General features: G+C 41.2%; 1 long non-coding RNA gene across 1 annotated transcript in view; it reads right to left on the bottom strand.

The window, feature by feature from the left end:
• Positions 1-7,690: 7,690 nt before the first annotated feature.
• LOC122459208 overlaps positions 7,691-24,463 on the bottom strand; it is a 33,116-nt gene continuing 16,343 nt past the window's right edge. The window contains exons 2-3 of the long non-coding RNA XR_006279728.1: positions 9,872-10,055; positions 7,691-8,135 (exon numbers count right to left, since the gene is read on the bottom strand). This is a non-coding gene — a long non-coding RNA (uncharacterized LOC122459208). The remainder of the gene's footprint in view (positions 8,136-9,871; positions 10,056-24,463) is intronic.

The raw sequence follows: 24,463 nt of genomic DNA, 5'->3' as shown, positions 1-24,463 counted from the left end.
GTCATCTGCCACCACTGAGAACATTGGTAAGCCCCTTCATGCTTTGGCCCCCACTTCAGAGGACATGCTTCCATGATGATGATGCTCGTTAAAAAAATTATGCGTTAATTAAATTTGTGACTGAACTCCTTGGGGGAGAACTGTATGTCCCCTGCTCTATTTTACCCGCATTCTGCCATGTATTTCATGTCATAGCAGTCTCGGATGATGACCCAGCACATGTTGTTCATTTTAACAAAACTTTCACTGCAGATTTGACAAAACACAAAGAAGGTACTGTGATACAGCATGGCCAGAGGGCAGCAGGAGAGTGTTAGAAGGGAGCCTTATTCTGTAGAGGGAAGAAAATTTTGCTATAAATTAATTAAAGCACCTGAAGCCAGTCACATGATAACGCCCCCCCCTCCCCCCGTTTCAACCAGACAAGAGGAGGAGTTGAACCAGAGTGGATTGGTGTTGGAGCAGAGAGCAGTTTGGAGGAGTTGAAGCAGAGTTGATTGGCGTTGGAACAAAGAACAGTTTGGAGGAGTTGAAACAGAGTGGATTGGTGTTGGAGCAGAGAGCAGTTTGGAGGGAAGCAGAGGAGAGTTTGGAGAAGTGCTGTGGTGGGCTAAGAAGACCAAGACCCTAGGTAAAGGGACACCTGGTTTATGCAGAGGGAGGGCAGGAAGCCCCACAAGCTGAAGGGCAGGAGATGGAAGTAGCCCAAGGGAAGGAACCGCTAGTTCTAGTGGTTTACCGCTATCCCTAGGGCCCCTGGGCTGGGATCTGGAGTAGAGGGCGGGCCTGGATCCCTCCCTCTCCACTCTCCTCCTCTAGAACACTAGTGGGGTAGTTAATACCCCAGTTCAGGGGCAAGAAATGGTGCCCTGAACCCCCCCCCACCACCAAGAAGAGAAAGTGCGAGACCCATCATAGTAGTGCTGGCAATTTGCCACAGTACCAATGTGAGATTTCTAAAGATAGCCACAGCATTCAACCCAAGGTTTAAGAATCTGAAGTACCTTCCAAAATCTGAGAGGGACAAGGTGTGGAACATGCTTTCAGAAGTCATAAAAGATGAACACTCTGATGCAGAAACTACTGTACCTGAACCACCAAAAAAGAAAATCAACCTTATGCTAGTGGCATGTGACTCAGATAATGAAAATGAATATGTGTCAGTCTGCTCTGCTTTGGATTGTTATCAATCAGAACCTGTCATCGGCATGGACATATTTCCCCTCGAATCGTGGTTGAAGCATAAAGGGACATATGAATCTTTAGCGCATCTAGCACATAAATATCTTGCAAAACCAGCTACAACAGTGACATGAGAACACCTGTTCTTACTTTCGGATGACATTGTAAACAAGAAGTGGACAAAAAGAAAAGGAGTACTTGTGGCATCTTAGAGACTAACAAATTTATTAGAGCATAAGCTTTCGTGAGCTACAGCTCACTTCATCGGATGCATTTGGTGGAAAAAACAGAGGAGAGATTTATATACACACACACAGAGAACATGAAACAATGGGTTTATCATACACGCTGTAAGGAGAGTGATCACTTAAGATAAGCCATCACCAGCATTAGTTCCTGCAAATGTAAACAAACTTGTTTGTCTGAGCAATTGGCTGAAGAAGAAGTAGGACTGAGTGTTCTTGCAGGCCCTAAAATTTTACATCTTTAAATTTTGAATGCAGGGATTTTTGTACATAATTCTACATTTGTAAGTTCAACTTTCATGATAAAGAGATTGCACTGCAGTATTTGCATTAGGTGAATTGAAAAATACTATTTCTTTTGTCTTTTTTACAGTGCAAATACTTTTAATAAAAAATAAATATAAAGTGAGCACTGTACCCTTTGTATTGTGTGTTGTAATTGAAATCAATATATTTGAAAATGTAGAGAACATCCAAAAATATTGAAATAAATGGTATTCTATTATTAACAGTGTGATTAATGACAATATTTTTAATCACTTGACAGCCCTACTTTAAATATAATAAAATTAAAAGTATAATATGTACGTCTATATAAGTAAACTAGTTGCAAAATTCTCATACATGATTTTGTTCTCTCTTTGTCAGAATGGCCAGTAGTGATTAAAGGACTTTTTGACATCTGTGACTGATATCAAAATAAGTAGAATGTATGATTGATACAGAAAAATTAAATTATTATTACACCTGCATTATTAAAACTATGCTATATTTAAAATGTAGTGGAGCCCATTTATTCTGAACTCTAATATAGTGAATGCCTCGTTTTTCAGACGGGTCACAAATTGGAAACCCGACATCCAAACGCTCCCAAACTGTGTGGACAATTAAATTTCCATCCAGACTTGGCTGCTGACCCCTAGATCTGAAATTCCCTCCACGTTTAGATATGGCTGTGAATATTGTGGTTTATGTCCATCTCTGCTGCATTTATAGTGAATCAGAATTAATTCCTGGATTGTTTTTAATACGCTGCAGTGTGCAAATTGTAGTTCAGATAATAGAGCCTCTTAAAGTCTTAGGAGGTTAGGACTGGAATTTTGAATTTAATTAATAATTCAGTATGAAGCCGCTGTAGAGCCCCAAGCACTAGTATGACAAGCTCATGTCATCCTTTGTTGCTTAGAATTGCCACATTTTGATCCTGCTGGAGTTCTCAGTCTGTCGTCATTCCTTTGTACAGTTATCCCTAGAAGACACCACTGTTCAGTGTAGCAGGGTGAAGTCTCTTGGCCAGTCATACATTAAAGCAAATATCTGGGAGTTCAGCACAGCAATGGAGAACTGCAAGGCTGGGAACTCTCTTGATATCAGAGAGCAGAGACCCTTGACTGAGGGCGATACTGTGAATTTTGTAAGTCCTTTGCAATATTCTCATCTCCCGACTAGCATCACTTTTGTCTTAGTTTATTTTCAAGTAATTGCTTTTCATGTAGACACTGGTATAACTGAGAGATAGCTCTGTTAGCATTTAATGTTAAGGATATGTAGCATTGCGTGCATTCAAAGAATTGGCATTTGAGGCCATGAGGTCTCATGATCTCGTCTAATGGGTTTGTGTAGATATTGAATAGGATGAAAGAGTTGAAACGCTGAAAGTTGTTACAGTATAGAGTTAGTTAAAAAATATAACACAAAAAATCCACAAAAGTTTTGTCTAGCTTTCAAAGTAAACTAATTTGTCACTTTACCAAATTTTCACCTAATGTTTTTCTCAATTTTGCTGGTTGGTTTTTTAGAATCATAAATTTCTAAAATAAAGCATTTCCATTTTGACGAATCCCACTGTGTGACTACATTGCCTAACAAAATTTGACACTAACCCACAAAAAAATTGAAAAATTAAAATACATTAAAATAACAATAAATAATGAAACTTTGTTTTGAAATGAAAACAAACAGAAAATTTCAAGAAAATTTAAATATTTTCATGAAAATATTGATATTAAAAAGGGCCAAATTTTATTGGAACAATATTAGAACAAAAGTTTCACTCAGAAGTAGTATCATGTGATGGATATTCAGTGGCTTTTTCTGTATTCAGCTGATGCTGTCAATCCAATTTCCAGAAGGGAATGCAAAATAGCCTTTTGGAACTTATTGCCATAAAATACCACTGAGGCCAAGAGCTTAACAAGATTCTAAAAAAGGATTAAATATTTATATGGATAACAGGAATATACAGAGTTATAACAGTAAATATTTAAAATAAGAATGAATAGTTTTGGAAGGGATAATAAACCTTCATTTGTCAGTATAAACCAACCTCCTCTAACCTCCTAATGTTAGAAACTTTCTCTGCTGGCTATCCGATAACCAAAATCACCATCCCCTACTGCAGTGTTTTCTCGCACTTTCTTCTGAAGAAGCTGGTATTGTCCACTATTGGAGACAGGATACTGAACTAGCTGGTCCTTGGGTCTGATTCAGTACGGCCACTCCTATATATATACTCTATACTCCTATGTTAAAACCTCCATAATTATAATTGGCATCTTTGCTGGCTGACACATCAGAGAGATTAAGAAACTATTTAATGTAAACTGGACTACAGTCTCATCAATAGGGATGATCTTTGCTGAGTTTCTTTACATCTTGTTCCTTCAGTGTTTTCAACCTAACAGAGAGAATAATGGAACTCTCTTATGAAAGCCCCATCTTATGCTGCCAACTCAGTGTACCTGGGGAATTCAAATAAGCAGCAGAAAAGCATATGGATTTCAGGGACATCTATCCAAAATTAATCCAAATTGAGCCTGATTTCTTAGATGTCACTGTCGTTGCCTACCAACTAAAATATCCACTCATCACATTTTATCTTACATCCGTCTTTGTTGCCTTCTGACTGCAAGTTCTGCAAGGTGAAGACTTAAATTTCGCATGTTCAAAGTACTGTGCATCTCTATGATGCTATATAGATAGCAGTAAAAGTAATGATGCCAAAGAAGATACACAAAATAAAGTAAAAGATTTTAGGCCTGTAGAAGTTGTTTTGAAAAACAGTCAACACTCCCAAACAATAAAGTGGAGACAGTTATCAAGGCTGTCAAAAAAAGAAATAAATTAGAAACAGGTTGTTCATGTATCTGGGACACTGATGTTCGCTTAAGAAAAAAGACAGGCATGGAATTCAATAATACTGAAAACACTGAAACCCAGAGACAGCTTAAAATCCAACCCTCTGGATAACTGAGAAGAAACAATGGAGCAGAAAAGCAGCTGCATAAAACTGAAAAAGAAATAACTAAAACTAATTATTTGGAGATATATATACAAGTAAAGCTCAGAAACTGGTCTGCTGATATGGAAAATGGAATATCCCTATAGGCTCAAAAAGAGGATTAAACATCTCAGGATTAAATATATGACAACCATCAGTAGGAAGCAAAAAGGTGATTAATTAAGGTACATAAGAAATGAATACTGATGATCTGCTGTGGACAGTTAATCTTATAGCCATAGAAGTAGAAAAATGGAAAGAGCAAAGTCTAGAGATGCTTGTTTTATGTATTCTCTGCTTCCAGTCTGCATGGTTTTATGCTTTGCTATTTTGTAAAAATCTTCTCATGCAGTTAACTAAACTATTCTTTATTGTCCTACAAGAGACCCTTAGACTGGTCCTATTACTCCAGTTGAAGTCTATGGCAGAACTCCCAGCAACTTCAGTGGGAACAGGTTCCAATCCACTATCATAAACCATAAAGAAAGAATTCACACTGAGAATGTTCAGTGCTTTTTTAAATCAGAATCAAGTAGGTTTTCTGTAGGTTTTCTGACTTAAACAATTTGCTAACATGCATGTTCTTTTTTCACTTTAAGAAGTCCCGGGGTCCTTAATGTCTGCATATTTCTGTGACCCCTTGCCAATACATAAGAACTTAAGAATGGCCATACTGGGTCAGACCAAAGGTGCCTCTAGCCCAGTATCCTGTCTTCCCACAGTGGCCAATGCTAGGTGCTTCAGAAGGAATGAACAGGATAGGTAATCATCAAGTGATCCACCCCCTTACAAGAGCCTCAGAGTCGTATGTTTGCTTCACATACTATCCCATGGATGGTATTTTGTTCAACTGTATTCAGGCAATATCTTTCACCATTACTAATATTCTAAGAAATATACATAGAAAAATAAATTTAGTCTTAGCTATAGCGCTTCTGAGCCTACCACTGTAACAATCAAGTCTATAATGAGGAACTTTCAGAAATATTCCAGTGACATCATAAACTGCAAAGGAGAAGCAAGTCTCAAGGAGTGGAGAGAGACATAAATGAAACTCAGCCTGGAATAGTTGCTAATATACAGTAATTTATCAAGAGAGCCAGGTCTGATCAACACTTTAAGAAGAGATGGCTCCCACTGACCCAGTAGAGTTTGGTGACCTTATGTACACATTACTGATATTGGGTTAACTGGGACTGATCAGTATATTTGTTTATGGTGTGAATTTTCATGCACCTAGAGCTTCAGATAGATGATTTTTTTGTTAGAAATATAAATAAATATTTAATTAATTGCATTTAAAATGTTTGTTTGTTGACTAATTGAGGCCCCCATGACTTCATAAAGGCCCAGAACTGGTTCTATATAAAAAAAATGGAGGAGGGATGTGAAATACTTTGGTCCAAAGCATATCATTAGTGGACTGAAAGTTCAAACTTTGGCGCCTGAACTTAAGCACCAAATCCTTATTTAGGCATCTAAAACAATGGCCCCATGTTCAAAAGTGCTGAGCACTTGCAGCGTTAACAAGTGCAATTGGTCTCTTCTCTATTTTTTCCATTTTTGATGTTTAGTTTAAGATAAATACTCTGAATCACTTTTAAAGCATACAAAGTATTTTTGTGGGTCCTTCAAACATTATCCACCTTGATTTCTATTTAAAAAAAAACATCCTGTCCCTTTGGAAGACTTGGGCTGCTTTGAATCAACTCCAGTGAGAGGTGTTGCCTGCCAGCCTCTTCTGCAAACAATTATCGGTACTCCACAAATGGTAAATGTAATGTGTTGTCCAGGTGTGTCTATAAACAACTCCTTGCTAGTTGTTTTGGTGAGGTTTTATTGATTTGAACTGAAAATCATAAATATATGTTAGGTGTAGCTGTTGAAATCAGCAGTGATACTTCACAGCCAACAAGTCTTTCTTATATTGACACACACATATAGTACACATCACATAAAGAGTTGCATGCTGTTTGTCTGGGATACACACCTAAACACACTTAAAACCACCTTCACTAATCAAGGACACTCCACCAGAGAAGTAGGTTGTATCACGGAATGGGCCATCCAAATACCCCAGAAGAACCTGCTTCAATATAGGAAAAAACAGAATCAAAACACCAACCCCTAGTTGTCATCTACTGCCCCCCCCACCCCCGTAAAACCCATACAGGCTATCACCTAACAGTTACAACCCATATTTGATGGGGACTGCATCCTGAAAAAAATAATTTTCCAAACCCCTATTTCTGGCCTTCAAACAATTCCCCTGTCTCACAAAGATCATCATCAGAAGCAAGCTCCCCACAGATCAGGACACACCAGCTCAGAGCAGCTATGATGATCAATACTACCCACAACACACCTTTCAAGTTCCATGGGTTCTACACATACCTATCACAACAGGTGGTGTACCTTATCCAGTGCATCAAAAGCCCCAGTGACAACTATGTGGGTGAAACCAGATAATTACGACACTGGTGGATGTACACTTTTCACAAAGTGATCACTCTGTGTGTGACCTCTCAGTCCTCATCCTCAAAGGAAACTTGCACAAAAGCCTTCAAAAGATGAGCCTGGGAACTTAAATTCATCACTCTGCTGGATACTAAAAACAACAGACATAACAGGGATACGGGGTTTATGGCTCATTACAATAATTTGTAACACCCCCTACTGCCTGCTAGCCCTTAATTGCCAACTTCATTTTAAGTGGTCTCCTATAGCATGTGTCAGCCCCTTATGCTTAACAATCTCTCCCACCTTGTATTTAGCTTAGACCACTGGTTACATTGTCCCGATCTAAAGAAGTGCTCTGAAGGTCGAAAACTGATCTCTTCCACCAATAGAAGTCGGTCCAATACAAGATATTACCTCACCTACCTTGTCTCCATAATAAAAATGAGTAATACAGCAGCGAATCAAAGTGTCAATCAGAACTTTTTTTATTTAGATCTGATCAGTTGTATGTGCAAATGGCATACTGTAAGCACACTGTTAATGGATACATTAACACAATTACAATCTTTTGATATTAGAAATTATATCCAATAATATATATAGTATCAATAATATATATATATATAGCATTTGTTGACAACAACTGACAGTATCAGTGCAGTGTTTATAAAAAGAAACTTTGAGCTAGTTTTTACCAAGGATTATTTCCTTCAGGCAGGTGAATAATAGACATGACTTGCAGGACCCTGTTTTCTAGCGCCAATTCCACACTGAATACACTCAGCAGCTGGCAACATGTTGATGATGAGTTTCTTTTCCTGCTCCAGTTTCAAAAGCTCTGTGTTATGGCAGTTCTTGTCTTCGGAATCCCAGAAGCAGAATGGGATGCTCAGTGGATTTATGTGCATGCCAATACCCCCACATTCCCTTCCAGCTTACAGTTATCTCAGAGGTGTGCTGTCTGTGCTCTGAAAACAAACCAAAAGTTATAGTACTTTCCGTTCTTACAAGACACAGGCTCATCATGGCTAGCCAGTCTATTTCAGGCACAATTCATTATTTGTTTTTTTGGGGTATTAAGACCTTTGAAAGTTGGGGGGAGGGGAGGAATTATGGTGAATCAGTAAATACTAAATATTGAAAAATCTGGTCAACCGTGTCTACATTTTACCAACAGAGTTGATGGGCTGCACCCTGCAAAGATCCATTAGTGCAAAGGCATCTTAAATCACCCTAAAAGGACTGATGATTATTTCCCCGGGGGAGGGATCCTGTTCTGGCATAATGCCAATGTAACTATCTTTGTGCTAGTCTCTCCTGGTCCCCAGCCCAAGGCATGTCAAAATGACTGGGGCTTGAAAGGACAGAGCTGGAGTCAACATAACTTAGTGAGTCATGGGAATCAATGGAAGTACCAGGAGAGACCATGGTGCATTCTGGGAAATATCGTCCAGCAAGGGAGCTGAGCCCCTGGGGAGAATGGGAGTATGAGGCACTCAGAACTACTGTTCCTATGACTCGCTGCTGCAGCGCAGAGAGACGCAGAGATTAATACCCACTAGAAACTTGAACCTTTCATTTTGGGTCAACAAACCAAAATGTTTCATTTCAAAGGAATGTCAAAACTTTTGTTTTGATCCAAAATGTTGACATGAAACTTTTAAATGTTTCTGAAACAAAAACTATCAGGACTTTTTGATATGTGAAAAAGTTTTGACATTTTGACTTTTTGTTCTGATTCAGGCTGAAAACAAATGTCAAAACATCAGGGTTTCTGATGGGATGAAAATTCCAGGTTTCTATCAGCTCTAATATTGACTCATCGCTCCAGCATGCTATAACGGAGGGCTGTTCTGATGCCACCTTTTAGATAAGGCATAGGAAACACATGATTATATAATCCAGCTGTTAAGTGAAAACTTTACAAAATTCCAATCTTTTTATATTAATACATTAGTAAGCAATATTATGATGATGTTGAAATAGAACGTTTGTGAATAATTATTACAGAGGATTGTTGTCTTCAGGAAGGATTAAAGATGTCATGGCCCTTGTAACAAGAGTATATCCCTAGTGTTCTGGCCAAATTACCTAAATTTTCACTGGCGTTGTAAGTGGATATCATATTAAGGACTTAGTCCATAGGACCTAGGACAAATTAGCTGTCTTGTAAATAATAAAATTAGTCTTTTACTATTCTAAAATTACTACTGTGCATTGTTGCTGTGCAATGTTAGGATTCAATCCTGAAAGATCCTGAGCATCTGAGTTCAAGAACAGTCAGTACCTCCCAGGGAATGCTCAATATTTTAAAGGATCAGACCCTTACAAATATACCACTTTTCATCTAAGAGAAGTCTGCATTTCATTTTATGTAGACAAAGTGAAGTCCAGACCCATCAGCAATCCATGTGAATGCTAGGTGCCTCTGTGCTATATCCCAGGCCTGGGGTTCTCCTCTAAATCTGTATCATTATTGTTTTAATATAGCTCATTCTAACAGGCTCAGTTGGGGATGGAGGTCCATGATATAGAAAGGGAATGCACAAAATTTAATATAGTTTCATTCTCTATTAATTTTACAGTACATTCCTCACTGGGTTCCAAGGGAAATGGGGCATGTAGTTTACTTGTCCCCCTGACTCTGCCTATAGTTCTTCCCCTGCTGTCAGTGGCCTACTTTGCCCCATGCATGAATCTTCACCTCTGTTGAGGGCCCTCTACAGCAGTGGTCTCCAAAGTGGGATGCCCAGCACGGCGGCAGCAGTGCTCCTGGACCTCTGATTCTTCGGTGGCACGCCGGCGGCAGCTCAGCTCTTCCCCACTCCGTCTTTGGCAGAATGCCGGCGACAGCTCCTCTTCTTCTTCTTCTTCTTCTTTTTGCTTTCCTAGAGCGATCCAAAAAGTTTGGAGACCACTGCTCTACAGAGCAGGCATTTTGATGCTGTAAAGGCCTATATTTAATCTTCTTCCTCTATGCAAACTGTCTTATGCTACAAATGATTGTTTCTAGTTAGGAAAGCTGAATGAATTTCACTTCTAAATTCATCAGTGCTGCTTAGGAGAGAACAAAAATCAAATTCAGTGACCAAATTCTGCTCTTAACTACACTAGTGGACTTCAGTTTTAACCCTGTACAAACAATAGCTGAATTCAATGTACTTCTTAAAATAAATTGATGTTTAGATGGTGCCCTATGACAGGGTGTACCAGGCATTTGATGCTCCCTGCTGGAGGCCCTGTCACCTTGGCCCACCCTGCCCTAAGAAGGTGTCATTCTTTTTTGGTAGGGGAGGGGTAAGCAGTGAATGCAGACCTCCAAGAGCTGCTGAGAGAGTCCACCCAGAATGAGCTGCTGGTGGAACCAACAAAAACTAGTCCTCCAGCAGCTAGAAGGGCCAGGAGCAGCCAGTATGGGCTCAGCAGACAAAATAAAAGTGCTGGAAGTTCTGTGGGAAGGTGGGTGGGTGGGTTGACTGGCTGGCTGGGCTGCCTGCCTGCCTTAATGAAAAAGCTTGGCCTTCTCAGGGACCTAACTCCAACTGTACCTGTTGGATTGAGCCAGTGAAGGAGTATTTTGTTTTACCTTGTAGAGTGGCTGGTTCATTACACATATTGAATCTATTTCCCCATGTTAAGTATCCTCACACCTTCTTGTCAACTGTCTAAACGGGCCATCTTGATTATCACTACAAAAGTTTTTTTTCTCCTGCTGAAAATAATTCATCTTAATTAATTAGCCTCTTACAGTTGGTATGGCTACTTCCACCTTTTCATATTCTCTGTATGTATATATATATATATATATATATATATATATATATATATATATATATATATATATCTATATCTTCTTACTATATGTTCAATTCTATGCATCCGATGAAGTGGGCTGTAGCCCATGAAAGCTTATGCTCAAATAAATTTGATAGGGTATGTCTACACTACAAAATTAGGTCGAATTTATAGAAGTAGGTTTTGTAGAAAGCGTTTTTATACAGTCGAGTGTGTGTGTCCCCACACAAATGCTCTAAGTGCATGTAGTCGGCGGACTGCGTCCACAGTACCAAGGCAACCGTCAACTTCTGGAAGTTTGCACTGTGGGTAGCTATCCCACAGTTCCCGCAGTCTCCACCGCCCATTTGAATGCTGGGTAGAAATCCCAGTGCCTGATGGGGCTAAAACATTGTCACGGGTGGTTCTGGGTACATATCGTCAGGCCCCCATTCCCTCCCTCCCTCCGTAAAAGCAAGGGCAGACAATCGTTTTGCACCTTTTTGCTTGAGTTACCTGTGCAGATGCCATACCACGGCAAGCATGGAGCTTGCTCAGCTAACCATCACCTAATGTCTCCTGGGTGCTGGCGGACATGGTACTGCATTGCTACACAGCAGCAGTTTATTACCTTTTGGCAGCAGACAGTGCAGTATGACTGGTAGCCGTCATCGACATAGTCCTGGATGCTCTTTTAACCGGGCGCCTGGGCAAACATGGGAGTGACTCAGCCAGGTAATTTCCCTTGTTTCGTCTCATGGCGATTGAGTCCTACCGGCAGTGCACTGTCTTTTAATCTGCAGCTAGCAGAAGATGATGGCCAGTAGTCATACTGCACCGTCTTCTGCCGAGCACCCACGAGGTGACAATGGCTAGCGGTCATACTGCACAGTCTGCTGCCAGCAAGATGTATAAAGATAGATGAAGTGGCTCAAAACAAGAAATAGACCAGATTTGTTTTGTATTCATTTTCTCCTCCCTCCCTCCCTCCCTCTGTGAAATCAATGGCCTGCTAAACCCAATTTCGAGTTCTACCCTTGAGGCGGCCATTCAGTTTCTCACAAAGCCACCCCCTTTGTTGATTTTAATTCCCTAAATAAGCCAGCCCTGTAAGCCATGTCGTCAGTCGCCCCACCCTCCGTGATCCCATTGTGATTAGGCCCTATGATGGTGTTCCTTGAATAGATTCGGGGACACAGTTGGCAACGGGTTTTGTTGCAAGGATAGGTTCCTGGGTTAGTGGTCCCAACAAAGAAAATAACAGAACACCACTAGCGATCACCTTCAGCCCCCAAGTAAAACCTCTCCAATGCATCATCAAGGATCTACAACCTATCCTGAAGGACGACCCATCACTCTCACAGATCTTGGGAGACAGGCCAGTCCTTGCTTACAAAAAGCCCCCCAACCTGAAGCAAATACTATCCTTGCAACAAAGCCTGTTGCCAAATGTGTCCACATATCTATTCAGGGACACCATCATAGGGCCTAATCACATCAGCCACACTATCAGAGGCTCGTTCACCTGCGCATCTACCAATGTGATATATGCCATCATGTGCCAGCAATGCCCCTCTGCCATGTACATTGGTCAAACTGGACAGTCTCTACGTAAAAGAATAAATGGACACAAATCAGATGTCAAGAATTATAACGTTCAAAAACCAGTTGGAGAACACTTCAATCTCTCTGGTCACTCGATTACAGACCTAAGAGTGGCTATCCTTCAACAAAAATCTTCAAAACCAGACTCCAACAAGAGACTGCTGAATTGGAATTAATTTGCAAACTGGATACAATTAACTTAGGCTTGAATAGAGACTGGGAGCGGATGGGTCATTACACAAAGTAAAACTATTTCCCCATGTTATTTCTCCCCCCCCCCCACCCTACCCCCCTAGTGTTCCTCAGACATTCTTGTTAACTGCTGGAAATGGCCTACCTTGATTATCACCATAAAAGGTTTTCCTCCTTCCCCCCCCTTCCTGCTGGTAATAGCTCATCTTAAGTGATCACTCTCCTTACAGTGTGTATGATAAAACCCATTGTTTCATGTTCTCTGTGTGTGTATATAAATCTCCCCACTGTATTTTCCACCGAATGCATCCGATGAAGTGAGCTGTAGCTCACGAAAACTTATGCACAAATAAATTTGTTAGTCTCTAAGGTGCGACAAGTACTCCTTTCCTTTTTCCTAATTCTTTAGTGGTTCTCTGCATCTCTGCTCAGTGCTGAAGTGCCTCTCATGCAGTGGAAAGCTGACTGCCACTATGCTGAAGGACTGGGAGGAGATTTACTCAAGGGGTGAACAATGCCAGAGTAACACTGAATATAAGATTGGGTGAGTCTGAAATAGCTTACCACAATATGCTAGAGAAAAAAAGGAAAATGCAGCTTTCAATAGCAAAAACAGAGCCATAAATTATGAGCAGCCTGGATCTCATTGCCAAAACCACACTGAGTGCAAATCAGAAACCTTATTAATGTTCTGAGGTCTCATTCATGTTGAGACCTTTGGGGCGTATAGCATTCAGAGTGAATATGCAGAAGGCTGTGCTTACTCATGCCATCCATGAAGACTTCAAATGTATAAATAAAAGCCTCACTTTCAGAACATTAATTCCATCTTTAATAGTTTTCCCATAGGATTGTGAATCCTTAGACTACAGAATGAAAATGAGTATGGAGTGCCATAAAAATGATCTCTCTCACTGCTCACCACTGCTGGGCTCTACCCAGGGCTGGACCACCTCGAGGGGCTGCAAAGACGAATGGGCCATCCCTTCTGGAAAGCACAAGCTTCCCTGATTAAAACAATAGCCACTCATTTGCCAAATGCAAATGCTTACATTCTGCATGGTCATGCCAGGCATTCATGCAGGAATGTGCAAGGTTAATTGCTGTATTATAAGTTTAGGGCTCAGCTGTGGCATTATGGCCTATGAGGCGTCTCAGCCACACAGCAGGACTAATTAAGGAGACAGCTGAAGAATAGGACTAGCACAAATTGCAACAAACCAGCTCACCTTGTTCTCTTAACAGGTATTTAAAGGCAATGGGGAGATAATAACTCACAGCGTACTCCAGGTTAGCCCATATGTACACACTATGAGATAATTCACTTCCATTACTCTGTGTGTGCATCTATGACAACATGTTAGGAATGAGGATTTCAGCACTAACACAACTCTGATCACATTGGTTAGTTGAGCTATGTATATAACCAGGATTTCATCGGGAGGATAAAATTCAACCCTCTATACAGTGCTATTACAAGGTCTATGCAACGCTTAAGTACTCAAAATTCACCTTTAGTGAGTACATGGAAACAAATTCTTGTTATGAACATTCTGTCAACACACACTATTTTGGACCCAATCCTGCATTCTTTGCACACCAAAATCTACCACTGACTTCAGTGAGAGATTTGGATGTACATGGATGTAGGATCATGCCTTTTGGAAATAGGAGGTGTGCCTGCTTTAAAGTGCACAGTACACTTGATCCAATTCCCCAAATTTGATTTTTACATACAACTGTTCACTCAAACCCTGTCTATCAGTTGTATTTCCGAAGCATTCCATCACACTGGTGTTCTGATGGTTAAATTCCTACCTAGATTTCATGTAGGGGTTTAGCGGGAGAATCATATCATCATACACTTACGTAACTCAATAGAGGTCAGAAAAAGAAGCCATAATGTGTTACAGTTTCCTGTGTTATCCCCAAAAGCCATCCAAAGAAAATCTAGGCTCAAAATATATTTCAAAGGATGAAATAAGATCTAGAGAACAGGATATACATTAAATGGCCTAAAGCTCAAAAGCTACTCTGAGACAATAAGGAAATATAGTGGTTACCATTTAAAAAGTCAGTATTTCCCTCTAGTTAAAACAGGAAATATATATGGCATCTGTTTGGTCACAGTCAGCAAAAGTTGTCTTTTTAGTGATTTCTCCTGTGCATATTGGGTACAATAATTCAGTTCTAAACTCTGGGCCAGATCATCAGTTGTTATAAATCAGCATAGATCTATTGCATTCAAGACAATCGAGCTACATGAACTAACAGTAGTTGAGGATCTAGACTTTTTCACTTACTACTCTGAATTATTCACTGGGACTCTGTGAAAATATAGGATCCAGTCTTGCAGACCCGAAAGTCAGTAAGAGTTCTGCCATTGTCTTTACCAGGTCCAGGACTAGGCCCAGAATCTTCCAAATGCCTCCTGTGATGTGCTAAACTCTGTCATCTCCTGTGATCTCTCTGTCATCTCTTCGATCATTGATTGAAATCATTGGGAACTGAATACTTGAATACTGCATGCAGCTCTCCTCTCCCCATCTCAAAAAAGAGATATTAGGGTAGTAAAGATAGAGAGTGCCTAGACCACTGGGCCTGGTGCAAAACCTTCCTAAACCAAAGGCCTAGGAAATAGTAAAAATTCTCACTGCTAACTGAGTCACTCCTTGCCACTGGTCACTCATGTATTAATGTACCTGTAACCATGAAGCCAGGGCACTACAATTGTGTTGAAAGACCAATAAACCTGGCTGAGTGCCTTCCCTAATCCTATCTTTCAAAAAAATGAGGCCTCCCTCCACGTGTCAATTACTCAGTCAGGCCACGGCTTTTCAATGGCAGTGAGGTGGCCTACAGAAAATGCCACAAAATTGGCTAGGCAAGTAAATGTATAAAACAAACATAAGGAAGTACTTCTTCACACAATGTACAGTCAACTTGTGGAACTCATTGCCAAGGGACAGTGTGAAGGCCAGAAGTATAACTGTGTTCAAAAAAGAATTAGATAAGTTCATGGAGGATAGGTCCATCATTGGCTATTAGCCAAGATGGTCAGTGATGCAACCCCATGCTCTGGGTGTCCCTAAATCTCTGACTGACAGAACCTGGGACAGGATGGATCGCTCAGTAACTTGTCCTGTTCTGTTCATTCCTTCTAAAACATCTGGCACTGGCCACTGTTGGAAGACAGGATATTGGGCTATATGGACCATTGGTCATATCCAGTATGTCCATTCTTATGTTATGTTCTGTAACTGAGAGTGCTCAGCACCTTCAAGGACATGCTCAGAAGCATGGAGATTTAGGTTTATATGGGCCGAAAAACTGTGTTTGTTTAGAATTTAAATAAAACATTGGTATTCTCTGTTCAAAAAATAATCCCCTGATACAAACTGTTTGAAGAAACTCAGAAAGTCTAGAAAACTAGAAAAACTAGCATGGGAAAATAGTAAATATAAGTCGCATTCATTTTAAGATAAATGAGGCTAACATCACTGGTGTAACTCTGCAGAAGACAATTGAGTTACCCCAGGGACATATTTGGAATATCGGTTTAGTGTACCAAAAAGGAATATATCCAGATTTGATGTAATACATAACTCATTAAGCCTCTCACAAGCATTGTCTAACTTGTCCCAATCTCTGACAGTTTAGTTCATTATAACAGTATGCTAATGATTAATACTTAGCAGCTGTATAGACTTTGTGTATTGTCCTCCTATAAATCTAATTAAGTTCATGACAAAATATATACAGTATGTTCCAGTAAAGCATTATTGGTGTTGGTATTTTTACCACCCAAATATATACATAATAAACACATCAGCTATGCACAGGCAGTGCATATATATTTATCATCAGAAATCTCTTCTCTGGGAGTCACGTTGTTTTTTAACTGCCAGATTAGTATTCCTTTGACTGCATATAAGTGGAGCAACAGTAGACTAATTATAAATTGACATTTATATACATTTCAGATTATGTATCTCAGGAATCTCTTTCCTGAATTCAAATGAGGTGACTGTCAATTCTATGTTTCAGAGTAGCAGCCGTGTTAGTCTGTATTCGCAAAAAGAAAAGGAGTACCGGTGGCACCTTAGAGACTAACAAATTTATTAGAGCATAAGCTTTCGTGAGCTACAACTCACTTCATCGGATGCATTTGGTGGAAAAAACAGAGGAGAGATTTATATACACACACACAGAGAACATGAAACAATGGGTTTATCATACACACTGTAAGGAGAGTGATCACTTAAGATAAGACATCACCAGCAGCAGGGGGTGGAAAGGAGGAAAACCTTTCATGGTGACAAGCAAGGTAGGCTAATTCCAGCAGTTAACAAGAATATCAGAGGAACAGTGGGGGGTGGGGTGGGAGGGAGAAATACCAGGGGGAAATAGTTTTACTTTGTGTAATGACTCATCCATTCCCAGTCTCTATTCAAGCCTAAGTTAATTGTATCCAGTTTGCAAATTAATTCCAATTCAGCAGTCTCTCGTTGGAGTCTGTTTTTGAAGCTTTTTTGTTGAAGTATAGCCACTCTAAGATCTGTGATCGAGTGACCAGAGAGATTGAAGTGTTCTCCAACTGGTTTTTGAATGTTATAATTCTTTACGTCTGATTTATGTCCATTCATTCTTTTACGTAGAGACTGTCCAGTTTGGCCAATGTACATGGCAGAGGGGCATTGCTGGCACATGATGGCATATATCACATTGGTAGATGCGCAGGTGAACGAGCCTCTGATAGTGTGGCTGATGTGATTAGGCCCTATGATGGTATCCCCTGAATAGATATGTGGACAGAGTTGGCAACGGGCTTTGTTGCAAGGATAGGTTCCTGGGTTAGTGGTTCTGTTGTGTGGTGTGTGGTTGCTGGTGAGTATTTGCTTCAGATTGGGGGGCTGTCTGTAAGCAAGGACTGGTCTGTCTCCCAAGATCTGTGAGAGTGATGGCTCGTCCTTCAGGATAGGTTGTAGATCCTTGATGATGCGTTGGAGAGGCTTTAGTTGGGGGCTGAAGGTGATGGCTAGTGGCATTCTGTTGTTTTCTTTGTTGGGCCTGTCCTGTAGTAGGTGACTTCTGGGTACTCTTCTGGCTCTGTCAATCTGTTTCTTCACTTCAGCAGGTGGGTATTGTAGTTGTAGGAATGCATGATAGAGATCTTGTAGGTGTTTGTCTCTGTCTGAGGGTTGGAGCAAATGCGGTTATATCGTAGCGCTTGGCTGTAGACAATGGATCGAGTGGTATGATCTGGATGAAAGCTAGAGGCATGTAAGTAGGAATAGCGGTCAGTAGGTTTCCGATATAGGGTGGTGTTTATGTGACCATCGCTTATTAGCACCGTAGTGTCCAGGAAGTGGATCTCTTGTGTGGACTGGTCCAGGCTGAGGTTGATGGTGGGATGGAAATTGTTGAAATCATGGTGGAATTCCTCAAGAGCTTCTTTTCCATGGGTCCAGATGATGAAGATGTCATCAATGTAGCGCAAGTAGAGTAGGGGCATTAGGGGACGAGAGCTGAGGAAGCGTTCTAAGTCAGCCATAAAAATGTTGGCATACTGTGGGGCCATGCGGGTACCCATCGCAGTGCCGCTGATTTGAAGGTATACATTGTCACCAAATGTGAAATAGTTATGGGTCAGGACAAAGTCACAAAGTTCAGCCACCAGGTTAGCCGTGACAGTATCGGGGATACTGTTCCTGATGGCTCGTAGTCCATCTTTGTGTGGAATGTTGGTGTAGAGGGCTTCTACATCCATAGTGGCTAGGATGGTGTTTTTAGGAAGATCACCAATGGACTGTAGTTTCCTCAGGAAATCGGTGGTGTCTCGAAGATAGCTGGGAGTGCTGGTAACGAAGGGCCTGAGGAGGGAGTCTACATAGCCAGACAATCCTGCTGTCAGGGTGCCAATGCCTGAGATGATGGGGCGTCCAGGATTTCCAGGTTTATGGATCTTGGGTAGCAGATAGAATACCCCAGGTCGGGGCTCCAGGGGTGTGTCTGTGCGGATTTGTTCTTGTGCTTTTTCAGGGAGTTTCTTGAGCAAATGCTGTAGTTTCTTTTGGTAACTCTCAGTGGGATCAGAGGGTAATGGCTTGTAGAAAGTGGTGTTGGAGAGATGCCTAGTAGCCTCTTGTTCATACTCTGACCTATTCATGATGACGACAGCACCTCCTTTGTCAGCCTTTTTGATTATGATGTCAGAGTTGTTTCTGAGGCTGTGGATGGCATTGTGTTCTGCATGGCTGAGGTTATGGGGTAAGCGATGCTGCTTTTCCACAATTTCAGCTCGTGCACGTCGGCGGAAGCACTCTATGTAGAAATCCAGGCTGCTGTTTCGACCTTCAGGAGGAGTCCACCCAGAATCCTTCTTTTTGTAGTGTTGGCAGGAAGGTCTCTGTGGGTTAATATGTTGGTCAGAGGTGTGTTGGAAATATTCCTTGAGTCTGAGACGTCGAAAATAGGATTCTAGGTCACCACAGAACTGTATCATGTTCGTGGGGGTGGAGGGGCAAAAGGAGAGGCCCCGAGATAGGACAGATTCTTCTGCTGGGCTAAGAGTATAGTTGGATAGATTAACAATATTGCTGGGTGGGTTACGGGAACCATTGTTGTGGCCCCTTGTGGCATATAGTAGTTTAGATAGCTTAGTGTCCTTTTTCTTTTGTAGAGAAGCAAAGTGTGTTTTGTAAATGGCTTGTCTAGTTTTTGTAAAGTCCAGCCACGAGAAAGTTTGTGTGGAAGGTTGGTTCTTTATGAGAGATCTTAGATCTTAGAGTGGCTATACTTCAACAAAAAAGCTTCAAAAACAGACTCCAAGGAGAGACTGCTGAATTGGAATTAATTTGCAAACTGTATACAATTAACTTAGGCTTGAATAGAGACTGGGAATGGATGAGTCATTACACAAAGTAAAACTATTTCCCCCTGGTATTTCTCCCTCCCACCCCACCCCCCACTGTTCCTCTGATATTCTTGTTAACTGCTGGAATTAGCCTACCTTGCTTGTCACCATGAAAGGTTTTCCTCCTTTCCACCCCCTGCTGCTGGTGATGGCTTATCTTAAGTGATCACTCTCCTTACAGTGTGTATGATAAACCCATTGTTTCATGTTCTCTGTGTGTGTGTATATAAATCTCTCCTCTGTTTTTTCCACCAAATGCATCCGATGAAGTGAGCTGTAGCTCACGAAAGCTTATGCTCTAATAAATTTGTTAGTCTCTAAGGTGCCACCGGTACTCCTTTTCTTTTTGTCAATTCTATAGAATTTTCAGCAAAAACTACTGAAATGGTGAACTCCTCTATTAATCACACAGTTTCCAAAGTGGCTTAGATACTGTAATATTGTTAGATTACCCTACAGGTTTTTATTTTATGATTAAAGATATTTACTATTACTATTCATTGTTGATATTACAGTAGCATCTACGGGCCTCAATCAGGATCAAGGCCCCATTGTGCTAGATTCTGGCCAACACACAGTAAACAATCCTTTATTTTAAGACACTGTATATATTTTCAATTTGAGAAAAATATTGAATATGAAAATAATCAAATATGCTTCCATCTACCACACTGGCCTATGGACTCCTGTAGATGAAGGGTGTCACAGTAGTTATTGCTAAATGGTTGTAAATTGCTAGGTAGATCCCAGACAATAATAGGGGGATTCTGTTATGAAAAAGGGGATCCCAGAATGGAAAAGCTTGTGAACCATATCTCCTGATACTTTTAAATGAGGCGCAGAATGGGCCAAACATTTACTAGGCACTTACAACCATATCCTGCAAAAGTGCTGCGTGCCAACCACAATGTTCAAAGTCCTTCAACTCTAGAAGGTGAGATCGCTTAGAACCTTGCAAGAATCATTCAGCACTATTCTGGATTTGTCCCTGAGTCATTAAGAACCCTAACATTCCCAAAGAGAGCTGACCACTGAACTTCTGATTTCTATGGATAATCTTTTGGGTTTACCAGAAAGTATTCTGTGATATACTGTGGCATGCAACCCAGATGTTGAGCAAACATAGCCACCAGGGATGTGTCAATGAGAATGATGACCCAATTAGAACTTTCCCTGAGGAAAGAGTGAATGCACATAAAAATCTAGGTTCTTAGCCCAATTTTACTGCAACGAAAGCATAGGATGAAACATTAGTGCTCAAACAAAGTTGCAGAAAATACAAAATCAATAGTGGGACAGATAAGGTAATGAAATCCAATGGGACAAAGCACTCCTATACTGTACAAAAGGTGGTGAATTTTCTGCAAGCACATTAATATTTATGCTGCTGAAGAATATGGTGCCAGAAGAAAAGCTAGGCTTGGCTGAGCAGGGCAGCTCCAACACAAGGATTCCACAAACCCCAAAGGAATTCCACATAATGAAAAGAAGAGTAGTGACCAAGGTTAGAGACACAACTGTACCCTCAAGCATCACTGCAATGTCTTACAGATCCCTGCAGCTTCCTGACCAATATTTTGGAGAAATTAAAGAGGAGACAAGCCCTCAAAACCTTCCCGGTTTTATACTAAGCCCAGACCATTCTGAGAAAGGGCAACATTTTCAAGCATGCATAACAATAGATATCTAAATCCTCATTTAAGCATCAAAAAAGTGGGCTGTCTTTCAAAGATGCAGCGTACCTACAGCTCCCATTGACTTGAGTGTTATGTTCACGGCATGCACACAGAGAAGTTAGACAAAAACACAGCATACGCTTTCTGGAAGATTGTAGTGTACTACTTAGGGTCCTAAGAAATTCATGGCCATGAAAAACATGTCACGGACCATGAAAACTGGTCTTTTGTGTGCTTTTATCCTATACTATACAGATTTCATGTGGGAGACCAACATTTCTCAAACTGGGGGCCCTGACCCAAAAGGGAGTTGCAGGGGGTTGCCAGGTTATTTTAGAAGCATCACGGTATTGCTACCCTTATTTCTGTACTGTCTTCCGAGCTGGGTGGCTGGAGAGCGGGGGCTGTTGGCCCGGTGCCCAGCTCTGAAGGCAGCACCCCACCAGAAGCAGTGCAGGAGGATGGCAATAACATACCAAGACACTCTTACTTCTGCGCTGCTGCTGCCAGAGGCTCTGCCTTCAGAGCTGGGCTCCCAGCCAGCAGCCGCCGCTTTCCAGCTGCCCAGCTCTGAAGGCAGCAGCATTGCCAGCAGCAGCACAAAAGTAAGGGTAGCAGTAGCGCAATGACCCCCGCACCACCCACACACAACTCCTTTTTGGGTCAAGATTTTCTTAAAAGTATTGACAACTGGAGAAATCTGTCAGCTGGTCACATTAACTAATGGGGAAACAATCCTGTAGGACGTCAATTGTCAAATATTATCCATCACTGAAGAAATGACTAAGGTAAACATGTGGCCTGTAGGAAAGCTTCTCCCTCTCTCTCCATCCACTGGCCTAAGGCAGAGCAGTGCAATCATCCTGCTACCAACACTCTAGCCACTTCTGTTGTGGCTGATTAATACTGCGGTGCCATGGGGATCCTGTCAGTTATGGCCAGGTGTGCAATGCAGTTGTGTTTCACAGGACTTTACCTGCTGTGGTTGCCAGGTAACTGAGGTTCTTGATACCCTGGGGGCAATGGCTGGGCCTCAGTGTGTATGAAGCTGAGGTGTTGTTTTCATTTTTATCCAGACACTTGGAGAATTGGTTTCAAACAAGATGGTATGGTGGGAAGAAGGAAGTGTGGTGGAAGGCGAGTGGTCTGTGAGAGACATGGTGGGCTAGTAACTTCAATTGTGGTACCCTAAAACCAGCAGTTTGTTTTGTTTCTTTCCTAGGGTTTTTTTCCCCCCTGCCTGAGTATTAAGATTAAGTGAATTGGCACTTTCCACTTCCATAGATCAATCATATAGGCCTAGATTGTCCCACCTACTTCTACATCACTGACACAACTCTCCTTACCTGCAGAGAGGAGAATTCCCATGTAACTCCGGGTATCACACCCTCCTCCTTTACAGTAGGGGAATCCCTTCTTCTGGGAGTCCATATGGAAGGGAGCAAGCCCCTCCTGCAGGAGGGCGTTTTGCCAAGGACAACTTCATCAGCCTTTAATGTCAATAGTGGGATGCGTTGTTGGCTAGCTGGGCACAATTAACAAAACAACAACAAAGAAAACCCAGATCATTTACCACCTTTTTTATTAAACTGTGCACAGTCATTCAACAATAAAGCCCGCTTTCCCCAAAGAGGGAGAAAAGGGGGTTAAATAATCACTCCCTAATGCTGTGAGTGCCTCTCAGAGCAGGCAGCCTGCATCAGAGGACATGCAGACCAAACACCAGCGCTGAATGTTTTGGAGCACACATATGGCTGGGTCAGTGAAGGTAGGAGTTTTTCTGCGGAGGGAGAGAGGGAGGTTGTAAGGGTCTTCAGTGTGGGAACTTCCCTGGGGAAGTTGAGTGGATTGTAAGGAGGGAGGGTGGATGGGAGCAGGCTATGGTCTTTGCTTGTAACATAACATTTTGCCTTGTGAACCAGCCTTAACAGTCACTGTGTTTGGTGCATGCAGGGGATCTTATGCAACCACCCTTCTGCCCTTCCTGGCAATCACATTTTCTTGGTTATCTGTCATTCTCTGGTAACAAGTATTTATGAGCTCTCACTGACGCTGGCAGCAACCATTCACATTCACAGATTTGGAGGCAGCTGACCCTGTAATGCAGGAATACAGAATCTGCAGGTGCAAATGATTTATTCTCAACATTGCCCCTGAATAAAATGTCATTATCATCACACACAACAGAGAAGATGGTGTCACATGGTGGCTGCTTATATGTCTGAACAAGTGCACAACTTCTATCATATTACCTCTGATATGAAGCATTTTATCCCATCGTATGCCTATAGGTAATATGTTTTATTATTCAAAGTACAGACACCCTAAATAGCTCCCCAGGTACCCAGGACATTTTACCTCAAGCAGCCAAAAGTACTCATTACTTTGATCTCTCTCTTCTACATTGTGTGTGTGTGTGTGTGTGTGTGTGTGTGTGTGTGCCACTTGCAAGAAAACTACATTAAAAGAGCATTAAAGTTACAAAGCCAGATTTAAGATTGCTTATATAAACTTAATTCAGACCCCTTGTGCATCTGCATTATGATACAGTCTTCAATATCACCCCCCCTTTTCCCCCTACAACCCTTTGTCTCATTGAGTGCACAGGACAGAGGATTAATGAAGCAAGATCAGGTAGCAAATTAAGCTGTTTTTCAGTGGAAGTGGAGTGAGCTCACACCTATAGGAGGCACTCATCTCCTAGCAGGATCAGGTCCTAAGACTTAAAGGAATTTGCATTATTTTATGTCTGCAATGCTCCATTCATGACTGTGGTGCAATATAAATAAATGATAAATGGATAATATCACACATACTGTTTGGTCTGAAAAACCCAGCATTGTGTAGATGACTGGTCTAAAGGTCAACCATATACATCTTTTCTGAGACTTCGGTTTTTCCCATCAAGTGCTACGTGAAAGTAATTTTAAAGACCTCAGTAAGCTTTGAATGGTGCTCCAAGAATTTGCCTTAAACATAAGTATCTCTGAAGTCAGTCTGATGTGTAACATCTTAAATGGGAAACTTACAAATATTATGGTTTCCCAATTAAAGCAGTGCAAAAAGGAAAGTTGGAGAGATTTAAATATCAAGAGTATATAAAGCACCGACAGCATTTACCACCAATATTTGA

Source organism: Dermochelys coriacea, chromosome 3 (genome assembly GCF_009764565.3).
Source record: "Dermochelys coriacea isolate rDerCor1 chromosome 3, rDerCor1.pri.v4, whole genome shotgun sequence".
Lineage (NCBI taxonomy): Eukaryota > Metazoa > Chordata > Testudines > Dermochelyidae > Dermochelys > Dermochelys coriacea.
Note: the sequence above shows the minus strand (reverse complement) of the source record. Positions and strands in the feature narration are given on the sequence as shown.